Below are 11,403 nucleotides of genomic sequence, written 5' to 3'. Positions count from 1 at the left end.
TCGCGCGCATTGAGGCATTGAACAGTAAAATCGCGTCCATTGAGACTTTTAACATTGTTCCCTATGGGAAATCGCGGGCATCGCGTCGCACCCGTTATTTTAGTGCATGCGATGGCCGCAATGCCCGCGATTTTTTACCCCTGATGACCCCGATGACAATCGCGGGCGCCGTTCTAAGTAAAGAGTACCGCAATTTCTAGTCAAAATGAGGTAGAGACAGAATGAGACTGCAATTTTCAGCCAAAATCGCTGGACGAGGATGAAAACGGAACACTGAGTAATATACTGCTGAGCGATTTTAAGCCAATATTGCTCAGCGACCAAATTGCACCGTGTGTACACAGCTTAAGAGTGGAAACTCATCCCTTCCTCCCATACAGCAGACAAAACTTCCACCACCCCACCCCCCACTCCCACCTGTCTTCCTGCTTCCAGTGCTCTGGGTCTTGTAGCACACTGACTGAAGAGGATCCTCTGCCTCCCACCTCCCCCAACCAGCTCGGCAGCTGCACAGCACGGACATCCACGGGGAGCCAGACTCTGCCACATATTCCTGCCCAGCCTGAGCGTGGCACAAGGAGGGCACAGCTATTTGCATTCCTCCCGTAGTGGGACAGGTGAGCATGTAATTACAGCCTCAGGCAATACCTTGCACCATGTAAATGACTGATATACATTACAGTGCTCTCGCTTCCATGTCTAATCCATCCCAGCTGCAATAACAACACGTCTGACTGCTGCTTGCTGTAATAAGCTCACTGACCTGACCAACTACTGCTGCTACAACAACCAGTTACCCCTACCCTGCCAGACCAGAGCCAAACACGACACTTACACCAGGCTGACTTTGCTTCATAACTTCTCAGTGCAAATGGCAATGTATTAATTACATCACAGAACTTAGAGCTGGGATAGCAGCCTATTAACCCTGCGATTGCCATCTGGGGCTCCCTATATAGTCATAAAGGTGGCCGGCTCTCCGTCACTGGTTACAGATGTGTAACTGCATTATTCATGTACTTTTATATATGTTTGGTTCATTATTTTGGATTGTTTATAATTATTTGCATGATTTGATAAAGTTCCCTTATTTTACCTATTTCCTATGTGTCCTGTGAGAGGCGTGATAGGGACTCCGGAAAATGATTACTATTCCCAATTCACCAGCGCAATGTATTCCATCTGTTTGTTTTCTCCTCTTACTGGTCATGCGTCACTGGCAGACTTGTGTGTGTGTGTGTGTGTATATGTATATATATAGATATATATATAGAGAGAGAGAGAGAGAGAGAGATGGTTTTGGATCCACCGCAGTGGAATCACGAGGCGGCACTCTCCGGATTTGGTGTAAAAATGATTTGTATTTAAATCATAAAAAGCAAAACAGGTGCAAAAGACAGGTCATAGGTGTCAACAGTTTTGGGGAGTAATTCCCTTCCTCAGGACGACCAACAGGGTGATGGTGTGCAGGACAACAAAAACAAAAACGTACCACCGTATACCGCTATCGGGAAGGACCGGGACCAGTCTTTATCAATGTTGGTAACTTCTGTGGGTAGGATCTTCAAGGCACATTCCCTGACGAAGTCCCCTGATGATGAAACGCGTTGGATGTGGCCTAATTCACAATGCTGTGCCTTAAAGATCCTACCCACAGAAGTTACCGACATTGATTAAGACTGGTCCCGGTCCTTCCCGATAGCGGTATACAGTGGTGGATAAAGTGATTGGCAAGCTGTTTGCTGTTTACCTCTATGTATGTGAGCCTATACTTCTTAGTAAACACGTTTTAATACTTTGCTCATGTGTGCGCTTCCTCTCCATTTTCTTGTGTGTGTGTGTGTGTATATATATATATATATATATATATATATATATATATATATATATATATATATATATATATATATATATATATGCAGTAGGTGAATTTGTTTTATAAATTGTGGATCTGAGTCTAGGAATTTTTTTAAACCGCGCCAAGGTTTTTGTCTGATTTGGCCCTTGTAACTGCTCTTCTACAATAAATGATACTTTACTTACATTATCAGCTGGATACAAATGTTTAAAACATTCTATGAACACAGAAGCTACTGGTGTTTTTTGCAATTAATACACTGCCATGTGGGGAGGTGTGAGGCATGCTGCATGGGGGGAGGTGTGAGGCACGCTGCATGGGGGGACAAACACAAAAAGCTGGGTTGACCACAAGGGCCAAATCAGACAAAAACCTTGGCACGGTTTAAAAAAATTCCTAGACTCAGATCCACAATTTATAAAAAACAAATTCACCTACTGCATATATATATATATTCGCCCTGGGTTTGACTCCCCTTAAACAAACAGAATTACCCACCTTTGCCATAGGTATATGAATTCGGTCTAAATATCTCTGAGCGAGGCATTACAGGGAGACTATTACTTTACCCCTAAAACCCAGCCCCCCTCTTTCCCTATCTCCCCTACTCAAAACCTACTTTGAATACCTGTACCCTACCACTCACTTATTCTGGTACTTACTGCTGCAGGATACTTATAGCATATTTTGGTAATAACCTATATACCTGATATACTATACATATTGAATGTTAAAACTTGTTTGAAAAATATTCTCACCTGGGGTACTTATCCTTTAATTAGATGTATTTGCTGAAACCAATCTACAGCACCTCTAATTTAATCAATTGAATTTATTTTTATACTTATTTCTGAAACCATTACCTTGTGATATTATCTAAAAACACGTCTTGATCCGGTTATACCAAGTATCAGAAACGTATAAACTGAAGACAGCTGTTTAAGAAATAATATGCAAAACCTAAGATTACCTACTTAAAACCTCTGACAAATAGGCTTTACTTCAAAAAGCCGCATTAGACACAACCTCTTTCTTCCATAGTCTGTGTAACACTATTGTAAACGTTGTTAACTTTCCTACTAGATGTAACCAGAATATACACTGAACAGGGGTTTTTACAAGGCATTGATCTATTATAGGAGCTTTCTCCCCAGCGACCCAATTGGTGAGCTAGGGAATTTGAGACAATCTCAGTATAGATTATACACATACATGTACGATCTCAGGGGTGGTTTAAATAAATAGTTCTTTATGTTTTTTTGTGTGTTCTCTGTGTGTATAAACTATACATGTCTGTCTAGTACTTATCTTAACGTGAATCATAAATAAAAGTAAATTTTTATTACACCCAACTCTCTCCCACAACTATTCTCTTCTTTTCACTTGTGATACTAGCTTTGAATGTTATCAATAGGTGCGTCTCCTGAGAACTCGTATTTGGTGTTTCTCCTTCTGCTTTTCTGTATAAATAATGGTCTTTCAAAACTGAGATTACGTTTATTAACCCCTTCATGACAGAGCCAGTTTGTGCCTTCATGACAGAGCCCTTTTTTTCAAATCTGACATGTCTCACTTAAGTGGGGATAACTTTTTTTTGCTTTTACTTATCCCAGTGATTTTGAGATTGTTTTCTCGTGACACATTGTACTTCAAGTTAGTGGTAAATTTTGGTCGATACAGTCTGTGTTTTTTTGTGAAAAATACCAAAATATCGTGAAAAAATGGAAAATTTAGCAATATGCAAAATGTTAAATTTTCTGCTTGTGAGACAAATAATCATACCACTCAAAATAGTTAATAACTAACATAGACCATATGTCTACTTTATGTTGCCATCATTATTTCAACCCCCTTTTCATTTTTTTGGACACTAGGAGGCTTCAAATATGACTAGCAAATTCTCAAATTTTCAAGAAAATTTCAAACACTGATTTTTTTAGGGACCAGTTCAGTTCTGATGTGACTTTGAGGGACTTGTATGTGAGACACCCCCATAAATTATGCCATTTCAAAAACTGCACCCCTCACAGTATTCAAAACAGCATTTTGGAAGTTTGTTAACCCTTTAGGTGTTTCACAGGAATTAAAACAAAGTGTAGGTGAAATTTCAAAATTTCTTTTTTTTTGCAGAGTTTCAATTTTAATACATTTTTCTAACAAATACAGTAGATTTTACTAGAGAAATGTGACTAAAAATTGATTCCCCCAATTCTTTTGTTTTCAAAAATATCCTATATGTGGCCCTAGTGTGCACGTTGACCAAACCACAGGCTTCATAATAGAAGGAGCACCTACTTGATTTTGGAGCCTCCTTTTTATGAGATTATTTTTAGGCACCATGTAGGTTTCTAGGCACCATAAGTGCTAAAAGTTAGGAACCTCCCCCACAAGTCACCCCATTTTGCAAAGTACACCCCTCAGGGAATTCATCTAGGGGTATAGTGTACATTTCAAACCCCCAGGGGTTTCACCAATTTTGGTACAACTGGGATGTGAAAATGAAAAATTACATTTTTTTACACAAACATGCAGTTCTGGCTCAAAATTTTTCATTTTCACAAGGAATGAAGGAGACAAAGCACCCCAAAATCTGTGCCCCAATTTCTCCCGAGTACGGCAATGCCTCACATGTGACCAAAAAATACCAGTTGGGTGCATGGCAGGACTCAGAAGGGAAGGAGTGATTTTTGGATTTTGCAGCAAAGATTTTGGTGGAATGAATGGTGGGTACTATGATGCATTAGCAAGACTCCCAAAGCACCAATACAGTGGAACCCCCCCACAAGTCACCCCATTTTGCAAAGTACACCCCTCAGGAAATTCATCTAGGGGTATAGTGTACATTTCAAACCCCCAGGGGTTTCACCAATTTTGGTACAACTGGGATGTGAAAATGGAAAATTACATTTTTTTACACAAACATGCAGTTCTGGCTCAAAATTTTTCATTTTCACAAGGAATGAAGGAGACAAAGCACCCCAAAATCTGTGCCCCAATTTCTCCCGAGTACGGCAATGCCTCACATGTGACCAAAAAATACCAGTTGGGTGCATGGCAGGACTTAGAAGGGAAGGAGTGATTTTTGGATTTTGCAGCTCAGATTCTGGTGGAATTTTGGTGGGTGCTATGTCGCATTAGCAAGACCCCCCAAGCACCAATACAGTGGAACCCCCCCACAAGTGACCCCATTTTGCAAACTACACCCCTCAGGGAATTCATCTAGGGGTATAGTGTACATTTCAAACCCCCAGGGGTTTCACCAATTTTGGTACAACTGGGATGTGAAAATGGAAAATTACATTTTTTTACACAAACATGCAGTTCTGGCTCAAAATTTTTCATTTTCACAAGGAATGAAGGAGACAAAGCACCCCAAAATCTGTGCCCCAATTTCTCCCGAGTACGGCAATGCCTCACATGTGACCAAAAAATACCAGTTGGGTGCATGGCAGGACTTAGAAGGGAAGGAGTGATTTTTGGATTTTGCAGCTCAGATTCTGGTGGAATTTTGGTGGGTGCTATGTCGCATTAGCAAGACCCCCCAAGCACCAATACAGTGGAACCCCCCCACAAGTGACCCCATTTTGCAAACTACACCCCTCAGGGAAATTATCTAGGGGTATAGTGTACATTTCAAACCCCCAGGGGTTTCACCAATTTTGGTACAACTGGGATGTGAAAATGGAAAATTACATTTTTTTACACAAACATGCAGTTCTGGCTCAAAATTTTTCATTTTCACAAGGAATGAAGGAGACAAAGCACCCCAAAATCTGTGCCCCAATTTCTCCCGAGTACGGCAATGCCTCACATGTGACCAAAAAATACCAGTTGGGTGCATGGCAGGACTTAGAAGGGAAGGAGTGATTTTTGGATTTTGCAGCTCAGATTCTGGTGGAATTTTGGTGGGTGCTATGTCGCATTAGCAAGACCCCCCAAGCACCAATACAGTGGAACCCCCCCACAAGTGACCCCATTTTGCAAACTACACCCCTCAGGGAATTCATCTAGGGGTATAGTGTACATTTCAAACCCCCAGGGGTTTCACCAATTTTGGTACAACTGGGATGTGAAAATGGAAAATTACATTTTTTTACACAAACATGCAGTTCTGGCTCAAAATTTTTCATTTTCACAAGGAATGAAGGAGACAAAGCACCCCAAAATCTGTGTCCCAATTTCTCCCGAGTACGGCAATGCCTCACATGTGACCAAAAAATACCAGTTGGGTGCATGGCAGGACTCAGAAGGGAAGAAGTGATTTTTGGATTTTGGAGCACAGATTTTGGTGGAATGAATGGTGGGTGCTATGTTGCATTACCAATACAGTGGAACCCCCCCACAAGTGACCCCATTTTGCAAACTACACCCCTCAGGGAATTCATCTAGGGGTATAGTGTACATTTCAAACCCCCAGGGGTTTCATCAATTTTGGTACAACTGGGCAGTGAAAATGAAAAAAATACATTTTTTTTACACAAAAATGTACTTCTGGCTCAAAATTTTTCATTTTCACAAGGAATGAAGGAGACAAAGCACCCCAAAATCTGTGCCCCCATTTCTCCAGAGTACGGCAATGCCTCACATGTGACCAAAAAATACCAGTTGGGTGCATGGCAGGACTCAGAAGGGAAGGAGTGATTTTTGGATTTTGGAGCACAGATTTTGGTGGAATGAATGGTGTATTGCATTACCAATACAGTGGAACCCCCCCACAAGTGACCCCATTTTGCAAACTACACCCCTCAGGGAATTCATCTAGGGGTATAGTGTACATTTCAAACCCCCAGGGGTTTCATCAATTTTGGTACAACTGGGCAGTGAAAATGAAAAAAATAAATTTTTTTACACAAAAATGTACTTCTGGCTCAAAATTTTTCATTTTCACAAGGAATGAAGGAGACAAAGCACCCCAAAATCTGTGCCCCCATTTCTCCAGAGTACGGCAATGCCTCACATGTGACCAAAAAATACCAGTTGGGTGCATGGCAGGACTCAGAAGGGAATGAGTGATTTTTGGATTTTGCAGCTCAGATTCTGGTGGAATGAATGGTGGGTGCTATGTGGCATTAGCAAGACCCCCGAAGCACGGTGAAATGATGAACCTAATAATCCATAGATGTGTGGTATATTTTGAAACACTCCTTTATACATAGGCCGGGTTTGTCGGGGCAAGTTTCACAGTGGAAAATAGTATCCTTTCTTATTCCCTTTTTATAGCAAACTTTGCACCTTTTTTGTGTCCTGCCCTTTCTTGCAGTGGAGGGGATTTCGTTGGGAAAATGCTGCCCTGGTACAATACGGGGGCCAGTACTAGAAGTACTGGGGCCCTCTGCCTGCTGATTCCCAAATATTAGGCTCTTTATGACTTCCTCTTGAAAGTGCATAAATGTCCCCCTCTGGCCGGTAGAACGGAATAGCACGTAAGCGTTATACAGTGCCATCTGGATGATATACACGGCCAGCTTCTTGTACCAGATATTTGTTTTCCGCAGGGCACTGTACGGCTTCAGTACCTGATCTGAAAGATCCACTCCGCCCATGTACTTATTGTAATCTAGGATACAATTTGGTTTTGAGGTGTGGGTACTGGTACCTCGTACAGGGATGGAGGTGTTACTGTCTCCATGAATTGTTGTCAGTATAAGGACATCCCTCTTGTCCTTATATTTGACCAACAACATATTTTCGGTGCATATTCCCCTGCTTTCACCCCTTCTCATTACTTGGGCAATGTGCGTTTTTGGGAGGCCTCTTTGGTTCTTGCGCACAGTACCGCAAGCTGCTGTACCTCTTGAACCAAGGGCCTTAAACAGGGGGATGCTGGTGTAAAAGTTATCCACATAGAGGTGATAACCCTTATCCAGGAAGGGGTGCATTAAATCCCAGACAATTTTTCCACTAACACCTACGAGGGAGGGGGGGCATTCTGGTGGTTCAATTCTTGAATCCTTCCCTTCATATACCCTAAACTTGTGGGTGTACCCTGTGGTGCTTTCACACAGCTTATACATTTTTATGCCATACCTTGCCCTCTTACTGGGAAGGTACTGGCGGAATTTAACCCTTCCTTTAAAATGTATAAGGGACTCGTCGATACTAATACATTTATCAGGGATGTATAGCTCTGCAAATTTGGCACTGAAATGATCAATGACCGGCCTGACTTTGAATAGCCTGTCAAAGGTGGGATCATCTCTGGGTGGGCACTGTGCATTATCGGTGTAATGTATAAATTTATGGATTGCCTCAAAACGAGCCCGGGGCATGGCCATACGGTGAAATGGGGTGCTGTACAGAACATCTGTACTCCAATATTGCCTAATTTGTGGCTTTTTTACTATGCCCATGTGTAACACCAGACCCCAAAACGTCATCATCTCTACTGCATCTACAGGGGTCCACCTAGCAAATGATGACGTGGGGTTTTGAGCAATAAACTGCTGGGCATATAAATTAGTTTGGTCCACCATTAAATTTATAAAATCATCAGAGAAAAATAATTTGAAAAAGTCAATTTCTCTGAGACCTGTTGAATCAAATTGGATTCCTGGGATGGCCAAAAACTCAGGAACCTGGGGCTCAAAATTGTCTGGTGGTGGGGTCCATACGAGATCAATTATTGGGGGGGGGTCTCAGCTGCTCTACGGGGGCGTCTTTGAGGGGGTCCCTCATCACCAGAGGAGGAAGAAGAGCTTAAGACGAATCCTTCAAATTCCCCGCTTGCCTCACTGGCTGTGTCAGAGTCAGAGGCAAGCATGGCATATGCCTCCTCCACTGAATACATTCTCCTGGATGACTGGGACGACATTTGGGATGACATTTGGGATGCCATTTATATTTTTGTGTTACTGGTAGTGAAATGTTTCAACACGTGTATAGTGTAGGGGGGGGTACAAACTTTATTTCAACCCGGGGGGTATGTAGTGTGTGGTGTGTATGTAGTGCAGAAAAAAAATTTGAAGGGTTAAAAAAAAAAAATGGAAGGGGTTAAAAAAAAAAAAAATGGAAGGGGTTAAAAAAAAAAAAATGGAAGGGGTTAAAAAAAAAAAAAAGGTCCTGCGCCAAAAATTGAGCACAGATGTTGGTCAGTAACGTCCGTCACTGAACAGCGCTCAAAGGCAACAGGAATTTGATCAAAAAAAAAAAAATAGATCAACCCTGTGCCGAAAAAGCTGATCAGTGATGTACGTCACTGATCAGCGCACAGTGGCCACAGGACACACACAAAATCACAGTGTGTGTAAAGAAAAAATTTAAAAAAGACCCCACAGCACTCACAAAAAATAAAAAAAGGTGATCAGTGATGCGACACTGATTACCAGTGAGGGGCAGCAGGTGCACAACCTTTGGTGCAACTGACAGTGCAACTGGCAGCAACTGACAGATATATATAAAAAAAAAAACCTCTGTACCCCCAAAAAGTTGCTGATCACCTCAGATATAGTGATCAGCACAAAAGGCGGGGGCAGCAGACACAAAATTTAGCACTCTCTATCACTCTCTGTCACTATCTCTCTCTATCTCTCACTATCTATCACTCTATGACACTGCAGCAGCAGCACTGACAGGTATATCTATATATAAAAAAAAACCTGCGCCCCCAAAAAGTTGCTGATCAGTTAATTTATACTGATCAGCACAAAAGGGGGGGCAGCAGTCAGTTATATAAAAAATATATAGCACAATCTGTCACTATCTCTCTATCTCTCTCTATCTCTCTCTATCTCTATCTCTCTCTATCTATCTATAGCTCTATCACACTGCAGCAGCACAAAATATAGCACTAGGCCTCTCTATCTCTCTCTATCTCTCTCTATCTCTTTCAGTTATATAAAAAATATATAGCACAATCTGTCACTATCTCTCTCTCTCTATCTCTCTCTATCTCTCTCTATCTCTCTATCTATAGCTCTATCACACTGCAGCAGCACAAAATATAGCACTAGGCCTCTCTATCTCTCTCTATCTCTCTATATCTCTTTTAGTTATATAAAAAATATATAGCACAATCTGTCACTATCTGTCACTATCTCTCTCTCTATCTCTCTATCTCTCTCTATCTCTCTATCTATAGCTCTATCACACTGCAGCAGCACAAAATATAGCACTAGGCCTCTCTATCTCTCTCTATCTAATAACTATCTAATAACTCGCAGCAGCACAAGATGTCACAGGATGTCACAAGATGTCACAAGAATAAGCAATATCTAGGCAGTGATCAGGTAAGTATTTGGATGGGTTCTGGTCAGTATTGGCGGCAGCTGGGCACGGTGACCGCACTGCACGCTATTGCAGACCGGAATGGCGTCTGCAGTGCAGTCACCGTTAGTTTAAACCCCCCTCCTTGGCTGTGATTGGTCCGTCGGTCCGACGGACCAATCACGGCCTTTGGGGGCGGGCGGGGTGAGGTGGGGTGACACCAGTGTCACCCTTACACCCCGCGGTGATTGGTGCTGTACTTTACAGCACCAATCACCTCCGATCCCGTGTCACCGGCGAACGTTATTCGCCGGTGACACAGAAAACGCTGTGAATGGCTGTTCACACTGAACAGCCAATCACAGCGATCGCCGACGGGGGGGCGGCATCGCAGCCCCCCCTGGGCATGCACGGACATGTCTGCTGTCAGGGACAGCAGACATCGTCCCTCTGTCACTGCGTCTCTAGACGCAGTGACAGTTTTAAGCCATGACGTATATATACGTCAACGGTCGGGAAGTACTTCCCGGCCATGACGTATATATACGTCAAATGTCGTGAAGGGGTTAATCTCTCAATAAGAGTGCCCCAAAAGAAGAGAGTCTTTCCTCTTTCCTTTTTTGAAATATTACACTGTGCAGCAGGTTAGTGTATATAAAGGGGTATCTAGGTGACAGCTCCGTCATAGTATCTTACATATTACTCTGTGCATCAGGTTAGTATATATAAAGGGGTATCTAGGTCACAGCTCCATCATAGTATCTTACATATTACTCTGTGCAGCAGGTTAGTGTATATAAAGGGGTATCTAGGTGGCAGCTCCATCATAGTATCTTACATATTACTCTGTGCAGCAGGTTAGTGTATATAAAGGGGTATCTAGGTGACAGCTCCGTCATAGTATCTTACATATTACTCTGTGCAGCAGGTTAGTGTACATAAAGGGGTATCTAGGTGACAGCTCCGTCATAGTATCTTACATATTACTCTGTGTATCAGGTTAGTGTATATAAAGGGGTATCTAGGTGACAGCTCCGTCATAGTATCTTACATATTACTCTGTGCATCAGGTTAGTATATATAAAGGGGTATCTAGGTGGCAGCTCCATCATAGTATCTAACATATTACTCTGTGCAGCAGGTTAGTGTATATAAAGTGGTATCTAGGTGACAGCACCGTCATAGTATCTTACATATTACGCTGTGCAGCAGGTTAGTGTATATATAGGGGTATCTAGGTGACAGCACCGTCATAGTATCTTACATATTACTCTGGGCAGCAGGTTAGTGTATATAAAGTGGTATCTAGGTGACAGCTCCATCATAGTATCTCACATATTACT

General features: G+C 42.2%; 1 protein-coding gene across 1 annotated transcript in view; it reads left to right on the top strand.

The window, feature by feature from the left end:
* The first annotated feature begins 402 nt into the window (after positions 1 to 402).
* The window catches only part of LOC146075926 (uncharacterized), a 70,581-nt gene continuing 59,580 nt past the window's right edge, over positions 403 to 11,403 (top strand). Inside the window, exon 1 of the mRNA XM_083185627.1 lies at positions 403 to 617. The gene's annotated coding sequence lies outside the window, so the exon portion shown is untranslated. The remainder of the gene's footprint in view (positions 618 to 11,403) is intronic.

Source organism: Crinia signifera, chromosome 4, assembly GCF_055691185.1.
Source record: "Crinia signifera chromosome 4, ASM5569118v1, whole genome shotgun sequence".
Lineage (NCBI taxonomy): Eukaryota > Metazoa > Chordata > Amphibia > Anura > Myobatrachidae > Crinia > Crinia signifera.
This window is presented reverse-complemented; position numbering and strand designations above follow the sequence as displayed.